Source organism: Macrobrachium nipponense, chromosome 7 (assembly GCF_015104395.2).
Source record: "Macrobrachium nipponense isolate FS-2020 chromosome 7, ASM1510439v2, whole genome shotgun sequence".
Classification (NCBI taxonomy): domain Eukaryota; kingdom Metazoa; phylum Arthropoda; class Malacostraca; order Decapoda; family Palaemonidae; genus Macrobrachium; species Macrobrachium nipponense.
In genome coordinates, this window is record NC_061109.1 from 65929255 (window position 1) to 65943680 (window position 14426).

Sequence of the window (14426 nt, forward strand, 5' to 3'; positions counted from 1 at the left end):
AAATTTATCTTACAAAAACAGGATGACCTAAGCGCTACAACCATGGGGGGTCTAGGCCTAAGCATTTGCTCCAGGATCTATGGAATGTAAATTATAGGAGTTTCTTGGCATACTGTCACTAACACTCACACTTACTATACACTGAAACTCAATAACACTAAGCACTCACTAGGCACTCACTATACATTAAATGCTCACTAAACACTCATAAAAACAATAAATACGTACAAATCGTTCACTAAATACCCACTATACTGTAAAGACTCACTAGACATTCACTGAGCGTCCACTTTAAATTAAACATTCCTTAAGTATTCCTATACACTAAACATTCACTAAGCACTCACTATAAACTAAACGTTCACTAAGTACTCACTATACGCTACTAAACACTCACTAAACATGCACTGAGCACTCACTTTATTAACACTCATTAAAGTCTAAACTAACTACTCATTAAACCCTAAATGGTCATTAAAACCTCTAAACATTCAGGAGACATTAAACCGTCACTGAACATTCACTAATCATTCATTAAACACTCACTAAATACTTATACACTAAACAATCACTAAACACTTACATTCCTAAAGTATTTGCTAAACCCTAAACACTCACTAAGCATTCTCTGAATACTAAACATCCACTAAACCCTAAACATTCACTAAACACTTACTCATAAAACATTGAGGATAAGAAAAAATCACAAATTGAGCAGGGCCTTAGTGCGATGGGGAATTGTTTTTTATCACGAATGCTTAATAAGTAAGATTTTAGTGAATGTTTAGGGTTTAGTGAATATTCAATGAGTAAGTGTTTAGTGAAAGTTTATGAGGAAGTGTTGTCATAATGCTAGTATTGTCTTTAAAAACAAGTCGTAACCACAAACGATGGATGAAAGGTTTGCACATATATTTTTAAGTAGCAATGAAATCATAGAGGGTGAATATTTACCTTCTATGGTTTTATTCCAATGGTCGTTTCTCCAAGAAGTGGAAGAAGCCTGGGGGGAATAATTCCAAAGGCAGATTCTGGATTTCTACAGAGACATGCAATCTGGGTCGAAATTTTCAACATTAAGTGACCACCTTATGCTGTTGCTCACTGCAAATACCCAAGAAGGCCGAGGCTTTCTAATATATATTCACCAGTATAACAAAGCGAATATGCATCCGCCAGTTTTGACGCAAAAGCATTTTCTAATATCTGATACAGGAGCATACTGTTTCAAATTGTAGAGAGGCTTATCACCTGGCAACGCCAGCAGTGTGACCAAAGATTGATGGCAGAAATCGATTATGTTTTGCGACAGGTGGGCCCTTGGTATGTGCAGCTTTATCGAAGAGTGCACGATGAAATAAAATGGGTTGGGATTAAGTAATAGTAAAAAGTAATGTTATAGGTTTGTAAGGACAAGTTCTTTCGTGAAAGTAATGTAAAGGCTTTTCAAATTAAGATATAGCTTGGTTGACCTTTAGAATTTATAAAGTGTTTAATTGACCTTATGTGGTAACTATGAACCGCCTGCATTATGAGGATCATAGTCAATATATACTCCTGTTATACAGCTTCATATTAATTACATCGGAATTAATAATAAGAAACTAGTAAATGTGAGTGAAAGCGAGCATCTGCTAGTATTGCTTTTAAAGCAGATGAATTGATGATAGTTTTTTTTTATTGCATGTAGTCTGTAGTAAGTTCAGAAACCCGAATTTAAGTAATTCACTTTTAATTCGATGATTTTATGCTCAGAACTGCAGTATTCTTGTCCAAGATGCGATTTAGAATTTAATTTTGCTGGTTTGCCTGGCTAGTCGGAACTGTCAACCTATATTTAGCATTTAATGAAGGTAGTTTGATATTTCACGTAGTCTGTAGCAAGTTCAGAATCCTGAATGCAAGTAAACTGCATGGATTCAATCGTTTTATGCTCAGAATAGCAGCGTTCTTGACCAAAATACGATGTTGCTTTATCCACAGTCAAATATCTTTGTAACACGCTGATATAATGACGAACTAAAGAGATTTTAACGAATGTGGAGCCCTGAGTGGGGCATTCTTTTACGTTTAAAACCTCTTGAATATTGGTATGCCCTGCTTGCTGCGTTTATTATTGAAATATTCCCATCGATGACTTAATCCTCCTCTTTTAATTCCATATCTCAACAAGCTAGAATATATTTGGAATATATTATCATTCTCTGCTTCAGGTAAACACTAGAATCAACGAAAAACCTTAAAAGAAACGAATTATCGTCCCTCCTTGGAGACGGTGCAGTCAGAATAGCCAACTTACTGGATTCTCAGAGAAGGAATCCTCCGTCAGTGTACCACTTCAACCATTATCCGAAAAGCTAGAAATAATAATCGATTAAAGTTTATCTCTGATGCTTTTGAACTGTCTTTAGAACGCCGTATACTTCTCAATGATAACACGGAATTCTTACTTTTTGTTGGTATTGCTGACATTCCTGGGACACGTTGCAATTAGAACTGTCAACTTCACAAGTTTTAGAAATAGAAAAACCACGTAAAAGTACCATTCTGTCTTATTTAACAGTTTCAAAATGTTAGATAATTCTATTTAGTCTCATACTTTTAAGTGCCAACAAAATCGTTTTACACCTCTCAGTGACCACGCATGAATGTCCATTTTTTTTTTTGGCAGTCCTGTGCTTACGTGGCGCTAAGCTGGGCGAATGAATTCTTGGTATAGGTGAAACTGATCGTCACGTAAGATTATAAACTTTTTGTTAACATTATACTAGATTATAATATTTTACTTGTACGTAAGTGAACGTTGTACTTACAAAAAGCTATTCTAGATATTCCAGTTGACTTCAGTCTTTAGTTTGCGGAAAATAAACAATTACAGCAAATATCTGAGACCCTTATTCCCCCACTTATCAAAATGCTGTCGTCCTGCCAATAGATGGCGTCGGCTCCTCCATTTTGAGCAAAATACACTGAATTCCCTCTCTGCAAAAAGGACTGGAAGTGACCACGTGGTCGCCCTAATCAATACGATAACTTGATGATATAACTGAATTCTAATTTCGATTTTTGCGTATTTTGATACAGTTATGTGTTAGAGATGATAAATGTTATCTCTAATGTATTTGTCCAGTCAACAATGAATTACTGGATAGGTGATTGACATGATGTACCTAAATTTAATTGGTGAATGCATCAGTCTTTTTACTATATGCAACGATGATAAAATTGTTAATCATTGTTTAATCCAATAAGTAGCGTGGTGGTGTATTCTAGTATGCAATGCATTTTCTCTGTCGCCTGCAATTATAAGGAAATTCGTCAATTATTGCAAATTTGTCTAACAGCCTCTTCGGTAGTCATGTCCATAAAATCAAAATGACTATTAATATTTAACAGGGGAAATATCTTCGTTTGCCTAAAATGAAGCATTAACTATCTTGCCTTTACACTTAATTGAAATTCAGAGTCAGTGTCATTTTCATTATGTTTGTAAAAGCGTGTAGGAAGAACATGCAGTGCTTAAGCATGAAAAATAAACCTCGACCATCAAGAATACAGAAGCTTTCCCTTCGCACGTAATTAAGGTTCACGTTGTAACAAGCAATGACATCGACCCATACACTAGTGTGCGTCAGTCAGGATAGGCTGATGCAGGCTAATCGAAGTTAGCGTAGCCTGGGCGTATACCTCCGACCATTTGGGTCTTATTATACTATGCTCCGAAGATTAATTCAGTTATGCAGAATCTTTTGCCTCTTCTTGAATATTCCTCCATAACATAAAAGGCTCTAAATAAAAAAAAAAAAAAGAGATTAAAGCATAGAGTAGGTTCTTTGAAAGCCCATCTAAAGCATATTACCAAAGGAAAATATAGATGATGCAATATTATCCTTAACATCTCTATTATTTTGATGCTCTCTCTCTCTCTCTCTCTCTCTCTCTCTCTCTCTCTCTCTCTCTCTCCATATGTTTATATATATATATTATATATATATATATATATATATATATAATATATAATATATATATATATATATATATATATATATATATATATATATATATTATTTTAGCTTCAGCTTCTCTGCATATCTATCTCTTATTTTTCTGTTTTAACCTCGTATCACTCTCTAGTTTTCCCTCCCCTTCTCTCTCCCAGGGGTGGCACCGAGTCACCCCTTTTCCACCCCACCTGGTTGATACTCACCGTGAAATTTCCTTTGATTCTGTCGAGTGGAACTCATCGTAAAGAACTGATCTAGCGGAGATGTGAAGATGACAAAGCATCACAGAATACATGAAATAAAGAATGGAAATCAGCGTTTATGTAAGAACATAAGAATGACTGGAATTGTGGAATACAGAACAAGGGCATATCCCTAAAGGAAATTAAAATTTTGGTAATATTAAAATTAATGAACAATGGGACTACATGATTTATCAGGCTTTCGACTGGTATAAAATTTTCACGGATTGTTAAACAGACTGCTCTTAACGATGCAGATATACTCCCATCATTTACCGATGCCTCAGTTCATCAATCTGCGTATGTAATAAAGTTAAATCATCATTGAATGAAGATTAATTTTAATAATGAAGAAAATATAGGAGACTTTTTGTGCGTTATTCAAGGACAAACTTGCCCGAATACATAATGGTAAATCTTGTATTATATGATTACATATTTGATATTGTGTTTGTTCGTGACGTCAATAGAGCATCAACTGATTACCAAGATAATAATGTGCGCGTCCGTATTGAATCGTACACAGACACAAAAAGCGCTTAAAGGGAATGAAAGTAACATTAGAAAATTTGTCGTCGAAAAGATTAACATATCAACAAAAATAATGAAACAAATAAATTAACAAGAAGCTGGCAGTGTATAAATAAAACAATTTGGGAAAACACGAATATAAAATGTTGATCTCAGAAACGAGTGGAATAATTCACCTGGTCATTCTTCACTTTGAAAAACGGCCATTTTTCTTCATTTGAAACACCAGCCTGAAGACTTGAGCGCAAATAAATAGAATGATTTTGTTTTTCCTGTTCAATAAACGATAAAGAAAGCATGGAGATAAGATCTTAATGGGGAGAATAGCAAAATGAGATTGATCTTACTGAAAGATAAATTATTTGAGAAATGAACAAATTCACAGATGATAGGTATTGAGTTACTAGGAGAAAGTATTCCAAATGTAGCTTTTAGATTATAGTTCAGCTTAACTAGTGTCTTTTGGAAGAAAAGGTGAAGGAAGAGGGTGGTGGGTGGGGGAGGGTGGGTGTGGTGCTTAGCCTATTCCCGAAGAGAAATGAAAAAAATAAAAAGTCATTTCTAACTTTCACAATAAAGAGGAATAAAAGACGGTAACCGTAAAGCAGCTTTACTACCTGGCGTATAAAAAAGCACCCATCGTAAAATTAGCGAAAGCAATTAAAACTCAGAGAGAGAGAGAGAGAGAGGAGAGAAAGAGCGAGAGAGAGAGAGAGGAGAGAGGCAAATATTCTGTAAGTTTATGATAATTCTTAATTTTATTTTTGTTCTAAGGAGTAAAGCTAAAAAGGTGTCAGTTTTGGGTCACTTGTTCTCATTATATATATGTATATGTTATATATATATATATATATATATATATATATATATATATATTATATAATATATATATATATATTACCAGTCACGCGCACCTCTCCATCCCCACTCCCCTTTCCACCACCTAAGGGGCCGGAGCCCCCCACAAGCCAAAGACAGTAAACGAAAGATGGGAAACTGATTATTTATACCATTAAAAAAAACGTCATCCAACCCGTCAGGATGCGCGCCATCTATTGATTATGCCCTCAACTAAAACTCGGCTGTGGCGTAGCGCGGCTTTTTTAAATGTTAAAATTTATTCTTATGCTCCAATAAACTTCTCTTTATAAATTATTGAATACTAAATCGATTAATATTGCTTGTTAACATGATTATAGGGCTCTATCATAGCTTATGACTTATATATTAGGCATTTCTGAATCATTAAATAAAATCCTTCAGTTAATGTAACATTAATTGCTAAGTATCTTTATCTAAAATTGAGAGGGCAGTTAGAATGAAACAAACATATTATCTTATTATTTCACCAATATAGTATACAGTAATTATTTTCCTTTTTTTGGGCTTGTGCTTATGATTGTATACTGTACATACCTAAGCAACTGTACACAAATGTTCTTGCAAAGAACATAAACAAAGTAAAAGAAATGGCACATGCTTCATTTGCATGCAATAGTCATACAAGTCATGCAAACAAAACATGCATATATCAGAATTTAAATAGCAAACAAAGCATGGGATGATCAAAACCAATAATATGAAATCAAAATGAAAAAGCAGACTTAACTTGCATGCTGATTAGGCAAAAGTTAAGCAATATTTGTTAATAAAACTAAGAAAAGTACAACAACAAAGTAGTAAAAGTAAGGTACCCTTTTATAACAAATGCAATGCTGTATTTTACAGAATACTGTATAAGCAAAAATCTAGGTTTAACTTAATTTTCATAAAAAGCAAATAAAAATTGAAATCACAAATCAAATAGGAAACAAACCTATTTATAACAATTTATTAAAATCTCATAGCCCAATTGTGGGAGTTCTCAAAAATGCATATTCAATTGGCACCCTTTTATGAAGGTAATGTAACCAACACTTCTGCCTGGTATTTTCTAGTAAAATGCCATTTCTGCAAGAAGCATGCACATTCCTAAAAAAAATTTGAAACAATTATTCTAATTGACTTGAACCATGTTTCTTTTTGCATCATGTACAGTACAAGCAAATATCATAGGTTTTCACAACTTGTTTTGCCAATTTATTACTACTGTATTACTGCGTACATTTGCTGCCAAATGGTAAATTTACTTTGGAATACTATGTGGGGTGTTGGTACCAATTACAAGATTTCATTTAAAAAATTGAACAATTATGAGCATATAATGCAGAAACATAGATGAAACGGTAAGAATGGATCTTGTGGGAGCAGATATGCTGGTTTGCATGTAATTTTTTTTATTTTGAATGCTTTTATCCATACATATAGGAAAATTCAATCATAGATTAAAAGGTTAGTGAACTTGAAATTAAAGTAAGGCACTCTAACTTAACTAACCTACTTATGCTCTCCCATATGAATGCTCCCACAAGATACATCCTTCCTGATGGAACAACTTTGGTTTGCTAAATAGTTGCTTATTAATGAAAAATTAAGGTAAACATTTACAACTACAACCCAATGGTAAGCTGCTGAGAATATAACATAACTACAGTATATATACAGTATATCAAAGTTGCTGTGAGAAGCCTATCTGGAAAAGGCATGGAGACCCAATATTCACGAATTGTATGACAGTGATAGGAATTGGTATGTTTATTTCATATTTCTAGAGATTTTCAAGATATGCAAATATAACTTAAGGTATTTATTTGAAATACAATTGACAAGAATGACAAGAAAATATAGTTTTTCTAGTTGATTTTGATATGTTTTGCAAGATAGCTTCATTTCCATTGCAAATTACTGTTGACATGGTTAGGTAACTGTTGGCATGGTTATGGTACTGCTGATATGGTTAGGTTTACTGTTGACATGATTAGGCTACTGATGTACACTACCAGGAAGGTTAGGTTGGTTGTTGGGGTTTCAAATGGCAAATATTTTTTTCTAGTCGAAAATCACATATAAATATATTTCCGCTTAGAGGCGTCCACCGTATTATAAATATTTTCCAATATTTATTTCGGAATAACACTGCACCGACATTCAATTTTGCTTTGGTCTATTTTATTTCTTCATTTTCTCTAAAAGTCATCATGTACTTTGTAACAGATGTAATGATTTTATTACCTTTCTTTATTCTGAGGAAAAGCATGAAAAATCAGATGGGGAAAATCATTTTCGTCCTATTGCAAACCACACACGGGTGATGATGGCTACGCCCACTCATGATTGAAATTGAATGCCCGCTTTGTGAAAAAGTAAACAAACAGACGATGTAGGCAGGTGAAATGCTACCGCCATCTTCATTTCATGCCAGGTACTAAATTGTAAGCGGCCGATGCGGCTGTGGCTTGAGCTTCCCATCTTTCGTGTATTGTCTTTGCCACAAACTCAACTGTAGCGAATGACGAGTAGAGAGAGTGAGAGAGAGAGAGAGGGAGAGAGATAACTTTACGTTCAAACTTTCACTGAAAATAAGGTACTGCACAACCCAGAAAGTTACATAATCAAGAATAACAAGCTTCAGTCTTGTTCACGAAAATGGGGTGATAATTTGCAATCAGCTTAACATATATTACACCAAATTTAAAGGAAATTCAACTGTAATAAAACGTGCACATCTGCAGATTAATATTAATAGCGACAAACTAATCTTGAAATAATTAACCCTTGAATCAATCTTGAGTTATAATAATGTTTCTAGATCATACGACCAAATTCGGATGCTACGAAAAATAGCAGATGTAATAAGTTATTTTATTTTATTCTTCGGCGAATCCAACAAACGGTATTCTTAAGTGACATATATTGCGTTACTGAGATTCGTCAATAGAATACGATACTTTAGTATTTTGTTTCAGAATATTTTGATATAAGAACCACTAAAGATACCACCATAGCCTGACCAGGGATATTCTTTGTGAAATACTTTGGGATACAGTTCCTTGTTTGTGTGATTCTTCTGTAGAATTACGCAAGAGTTGGTGCAAACAATTTAATGAAACCCAACGAAGTCAATAAATCTTTTAAATTTGAATTTGAATTTGAGACGTAACGAAGAAGGGAAAATTTGGATTCGGTGATGAATATCAATAGAAAATACATAGTAGGGAAACAAGTGGAATCTATGGGGGAATCTTAAGGTTTAAGGAAAAATGGCGTATTTGGAAGTCAAGGAATCTGAAAATGTGAATATGCCCTTTATGGCTTTTGAAGTTAATGGTCATTTTGGGTTGTTCCATGTGAGAATATTAATCTCATAGACTAACAAGAAATTTCACTTTTAGCATATTTTAAAATTGTGAGAATATAAAATAATCAGCATTCCATAAAATCATAACTTTTATTATTTTATTGAATTGACACTCATAAAGCTTATTTCGCAAAAGAAAAAAAAATAATTATATATCTCAAAATACAAATACTTCACCTACATTACACTTCAGAGCTTTAAAACGGATTTCTTAATAATGAATCATAAAACTCAAGTCGGGAATTATCATTTCACTGCAAAAATATTGAAATATGTCATTCATATCATCCAATAGATTTGTGCTACTCTAATGTTCTTATATATATATATATATATATATATATATATATATATATATATATATATATATATATATATATATATATACATTCAAAGATACGTGCCTTTTACACATCTCAAACATGAAGCCACGAATACCACCTAATAAATATAACATCTTGAAAAGCAACGCACGAAGCAAAATAAAAAATCCCTCATAATCTCCCTCGTCCAGGTTTTCTCCACCGTAATGGAAAATGATTGTTTTCGCTTAATTAGTTTTCGAAAATGAACCATTAGGCTCCGTACCTCGGCTGCAGACAAAATATGGAGCTGCGGAAGGCGAGAAGACGCCTGAGCAAAAATGTGATGAAAGGAGCATAGTTGTGTGTGTGTGTGTGTGTTTGGTTTTCCTTTTTTCAAGACTGGTAAAAGACAGCAGAGATTATTAGGTTTCATGGTGGAAACTGCACATTAGAGTTTATTGGGTACCATAATGGAAATTGAGCAATAAAATCAACATTGGTTTTCAAGAAAATGTCATGTTTTAAATTGAATATCATCTAATGAATAAATTTTCTGCTAAATATTTAGTTTAGATATAAGACTTCAAATATGTTGAAAGTGAACATAAATTTTTTTCCGGCGTTTATTAGGTACCGTGACGGACACTGAATACTGAAAAGTATATGGTTTCCGGAAATGTCAGTTTTTTTTTTTTATTAAATACACTCTGATATGAGCGTCGTGGTTTATGATTATTCAAGATATGGAGCTCAAGAACAGACCACCAAGATTATTTAGTAGAACAAAATGTCAAATCTGGTTTTGTTCTTCTGTCTCAGTAAGCTGTTATAGAATGACTTTCAATGTAAACGCTGTCATTATCTTGAGCTCTTTTTTTAAAAGATGTCTTAATAGTAAAATAAAAAAGGTTTTCATCATTCGATTACTTTATGAACATTACTCATGAAATGACCACTTGAAAATCATACCTGATGCTCTGCATTTTGAATTATCTATATGATATCCATCCTGTCTGTCTGTCTGTCTGGATATTGTTCCCCCAGGCAGACAGCCAATATTGGGCTCTCGAAAGGACGAAAACAGTTTGGAGTCTCCAAGTCCAATTACAGTTTATTTGTAAATATCAATATTTCGGAAGCGACCATCTCTGGAGGCAATCCATTTAAATAGAAAATTGATGAAGAGTTTCAATTTGCTACACTTTGCAATTGGAAAATAACGAATAGACGAAATTAGCATCCCTGCTTGGGAGTTCATGATGAAATATGTTTGCTTTATAGGATTGGACAGTTCTACATTCGTATTGTAACTATCTGTCTGTCTGTCTGTCTGTCTCTCTTTCTACATGAGCGCGCGCGGTCATGCACACAAATATATATATATATATATATATAGATAATATAATATATATATATATATTATATATATATATATATATATATATTATACTATTATATTATTATATACTATATATTTAAATTCTGTAGCTATTGCTCACTGGAAGACTCTCCCTCTCTCTCCTTACGCTTAATACATACTCACATATATACGTGCTCGCACGTGGAAACACAGACAGACAGACAGACAGACACACGCGCGCGCGCGCTCACACAGACACACAGACACACACACACACACATATAAATATATATATATATATATATATATATATATATATATATATTGTGACGTTTATAGATCGTTCGTCTACCCCGCAATTAATTAATTAATTTGATTTGGAAAACGGCAGCCATTTCTTTAGAATATCAGCTGATTTTTAGGAAACGCGGGAACCAAAACCCGCCAGCCAGAGATAGGGGATTCCCCAGTTGGGGGAAAAAGAGTCTTTTGTCAGCTTTAGGGACGTATCTCAAAAGGGAAGGGTGAAGGCAAATTGGTACTTCTTAGACCTAGATCTTAAGCTCCCTTTCCTGTGACCCCTCTGCTGGCTGTATGCTTGTTTTCCAGGATTTGCCTTGATCGTGGGGGGGTTAAGCTGACTTCCAACCCCCAAGCAACCCACCTGAATTCTGCCTCAGTCGGCTGCGAGACGTGATCTCGGACAGAGGTCAAATTACCTGCCTTCCTGTTAGCCTATCCAGGGTGTGAGTGGCGCGCCAATGACCCATGCCTCAGACAACGGGGGGGGCCATGCTTTTCTACAAAGAGCCACATTTTCTACAAAGAGCCACACTGAACACGACATCCAGGTACGTCTTGTGGAACAGCATATTGCCAGTCTCTCCCAACCTATTATCATTTTGATCCTCATTCTCCCAATTCAATTTCCAGCAACAAAAGGAATTCATCCTTTTGTTCCCTCTCACTGCCTCATGGCCGCATGCTTCCCCTTGTGTGATCGTCCCAGACCAATGGAGTCATTGCATACTTCAGTGAAACCTTAAAAGTTCCTTCTCCCCAGTATTAGAGAATTAATTAATCAAAGCAAGAAGTCATTTTTCCTTTTATCTTGTTTAATCTGGGATTCTTTTCCAGATTCCATGAGTCACGTGCCGTCTCTCTGCCCGCAAGTGTGCATTACCCCAAGTGTATGAAAACCAGCTATAACTCCTCCAGTGGAGCCATCATTTACCTTTTCTCCAGGCCAGCACGGGCCTTTTTGTAAATAAATAGCTGTAAAGTAACGAGCTGAGTTTTCTGGCGACCTTCCCTCTAAAGAAATTAATAATAACTATCAGTTTACGGTAAGTTAAAAGCAATTCCTCTTGAAATCCCTCAATTATTTCCGTTTACGTATCTAGCCTCTCTCAAGGCCAGCTATAAACGTAACAATATATATATATATATACTGACCTTAATTATTTGTATTGTATATTATACAGTCGTCGAGTATTTTTCAAGACTAGGTAGCAGATTGCAGTAATTATGTAAATTCATAAATGGAAAACTGATCTACTAAATTTTTGCTGAGTTCTGAAATCATTTCGTAAATTTACAGAACGAATTTGCTTCTCGATAATCTTACCTTCGCTACAGAAAAGGAATCCGATAGTTTTAGCTATTTTGTACAGCAAAAGAAGACGATGATATATAAAAATACATAATCTTATTCTTATGGCTGACAATTCTTCGGTAGACATGCACAGTTGCACACGCGAGTACATGATTAGAGAGAGAGAGAGAGAGAGAGAGAGAGAGAGAGAGAGAGAGAGAGAGAGAGAGAGAGAGAGCTGTTCGCAAAGTCAATTTAAATCTTACTTCATGTGAATGAAATTCTTGAAACAATTAATATTTATACGACTCAAATACATTTCCTCAGTGGTTACCACATTTTCCTTTATTGACCTGACTTGATTAAAGTTATTAGAAATTACTGCAAATGGAATTATACAAATCGGCCACCGTATCATATCCCCGTCTTTGTGTGTGTGTGTGTGTGTGTGTGTGTGTGTGTGGAAATATAAATCGCGCCAGGATCTGGTTTACGTCTTCAGATATATTCATGAGATGCAATTTGGCAATGCAAATACACATTTCCTCTGGGAAGCCTTCGACCAAACTCATTCTTTCACAGATTCTCTATAAATGGAATTCATTGAGAGCTGCGAGATTTGGAGATTATTCATTCTTTATTATTGCGTTTGGTGCTGCTGCCGTATCGGATCTCTGTTGTTCATCCCTTTTATTATTTTTTTTTTTATAGGAAGTTTCAATTTCGAGAAAACGGGAAATCAGCAGATTGATGGTGTCAGTCTGCGGACCCCTCCCTTTTCCGTTTGATATTTCTTTAGTAGAGACATGCGTATACGTACTTGAAAATGAGAGAGAGAGAGAGAGAGAGAGAGAGAGAGAGAGAGAGAGAGATTCTAAATGTTTCCATTTTCATAGTATCTGAGAAATAAGATACTCTACTAAAATTAAACTTGGTTCAGGTCAACTGAAACCTCTCACTACTACAAAAGAATACCCAGGTACTGACGGACCAATGACATCAAACAAAACATGTTTATTTCCTATACCGAGAAACAACACAAGAAATTGATTAACCGTCCCTATAGAAGTTACACAGACTCTCGTGCAGGACACTAGCGGGAAAGAAAAGACTTTTGTCACAACTAAACGGTTTGCATTGGTCATGCACATATCTGATGACTTCCGTCTACATCCTGCCTGGTTCGTTACCTGATTTCAAAATGAATTTTTCAAGACTTTGAGCGGTTTCCTGTTTCCAGCAACAGTACTATTTTATAGATAGTAAAGGGTATAATTGGTAGTGATTAGCAGATTGCAAATCACAAGGGCACGAACTAGAGGACTTATAGGTTTCAAATATCGTGAGACTAAAGTTTTCCTGAAAACAGCAGGCGTTAATAATGTCGTCGTGATAACATATTGTAAATAACAATTGTAACTAAACAGTGGAAAGCGGAAGGTCTATAAAAGCTAAAGTGAAAAGATAAAGCAAAAGGAAGTTTTTTTTTCTTTTGAACCTGAGTATCGGGAATGGATGAGATACATGAAATTCGAGTTTTGTAAGTGAGTGGAAATTTGTCAGCGGCGGCAAGAATGAAGAAATGAGAGTAGGAGGCCGTATTAGTTCTAAAGGCAGTTTTAGGTAGTGAAATGAAAAAGCGACTTACATCAAGTTGCTGGTTCCCCCTTGCATTTCAATCGAAAGACTTGGATTCAAACCCGATATCAGTCAAAAATGTATTTCTGTTTCACACGTATACAATAAAGGTAATACCACGGAGGAAAATAAAAAAAAGAAAAACGAGAACTGCCGAGATCTCCGGTCTTAACTATATACCCTTTAGTACTATAGTAAAGGGTCGCTGAGACTGAAAGATATCGGCAGTTCGCGTTTTTTCATTTTCTACGTGGCATTGCCTTTATTTATACACATAGCATTACGTTTTATATATTTCGTGATCAAGTTATTCATAAATGTATACACACATTTATATACATATGCATACGTATTCATAATTATGATTCTATATTTCTCTGCGAAAGACTAAAGGAAAGATTGACATCTAGAGAATATGTCCTTTGAAAGCTCCTATGAACAGAAGGATGTAAACCAGTTAATTATCCTACTGTCTCTCCTGTCAAAGGATTAATCACTGACTGAGATGTTGCTTC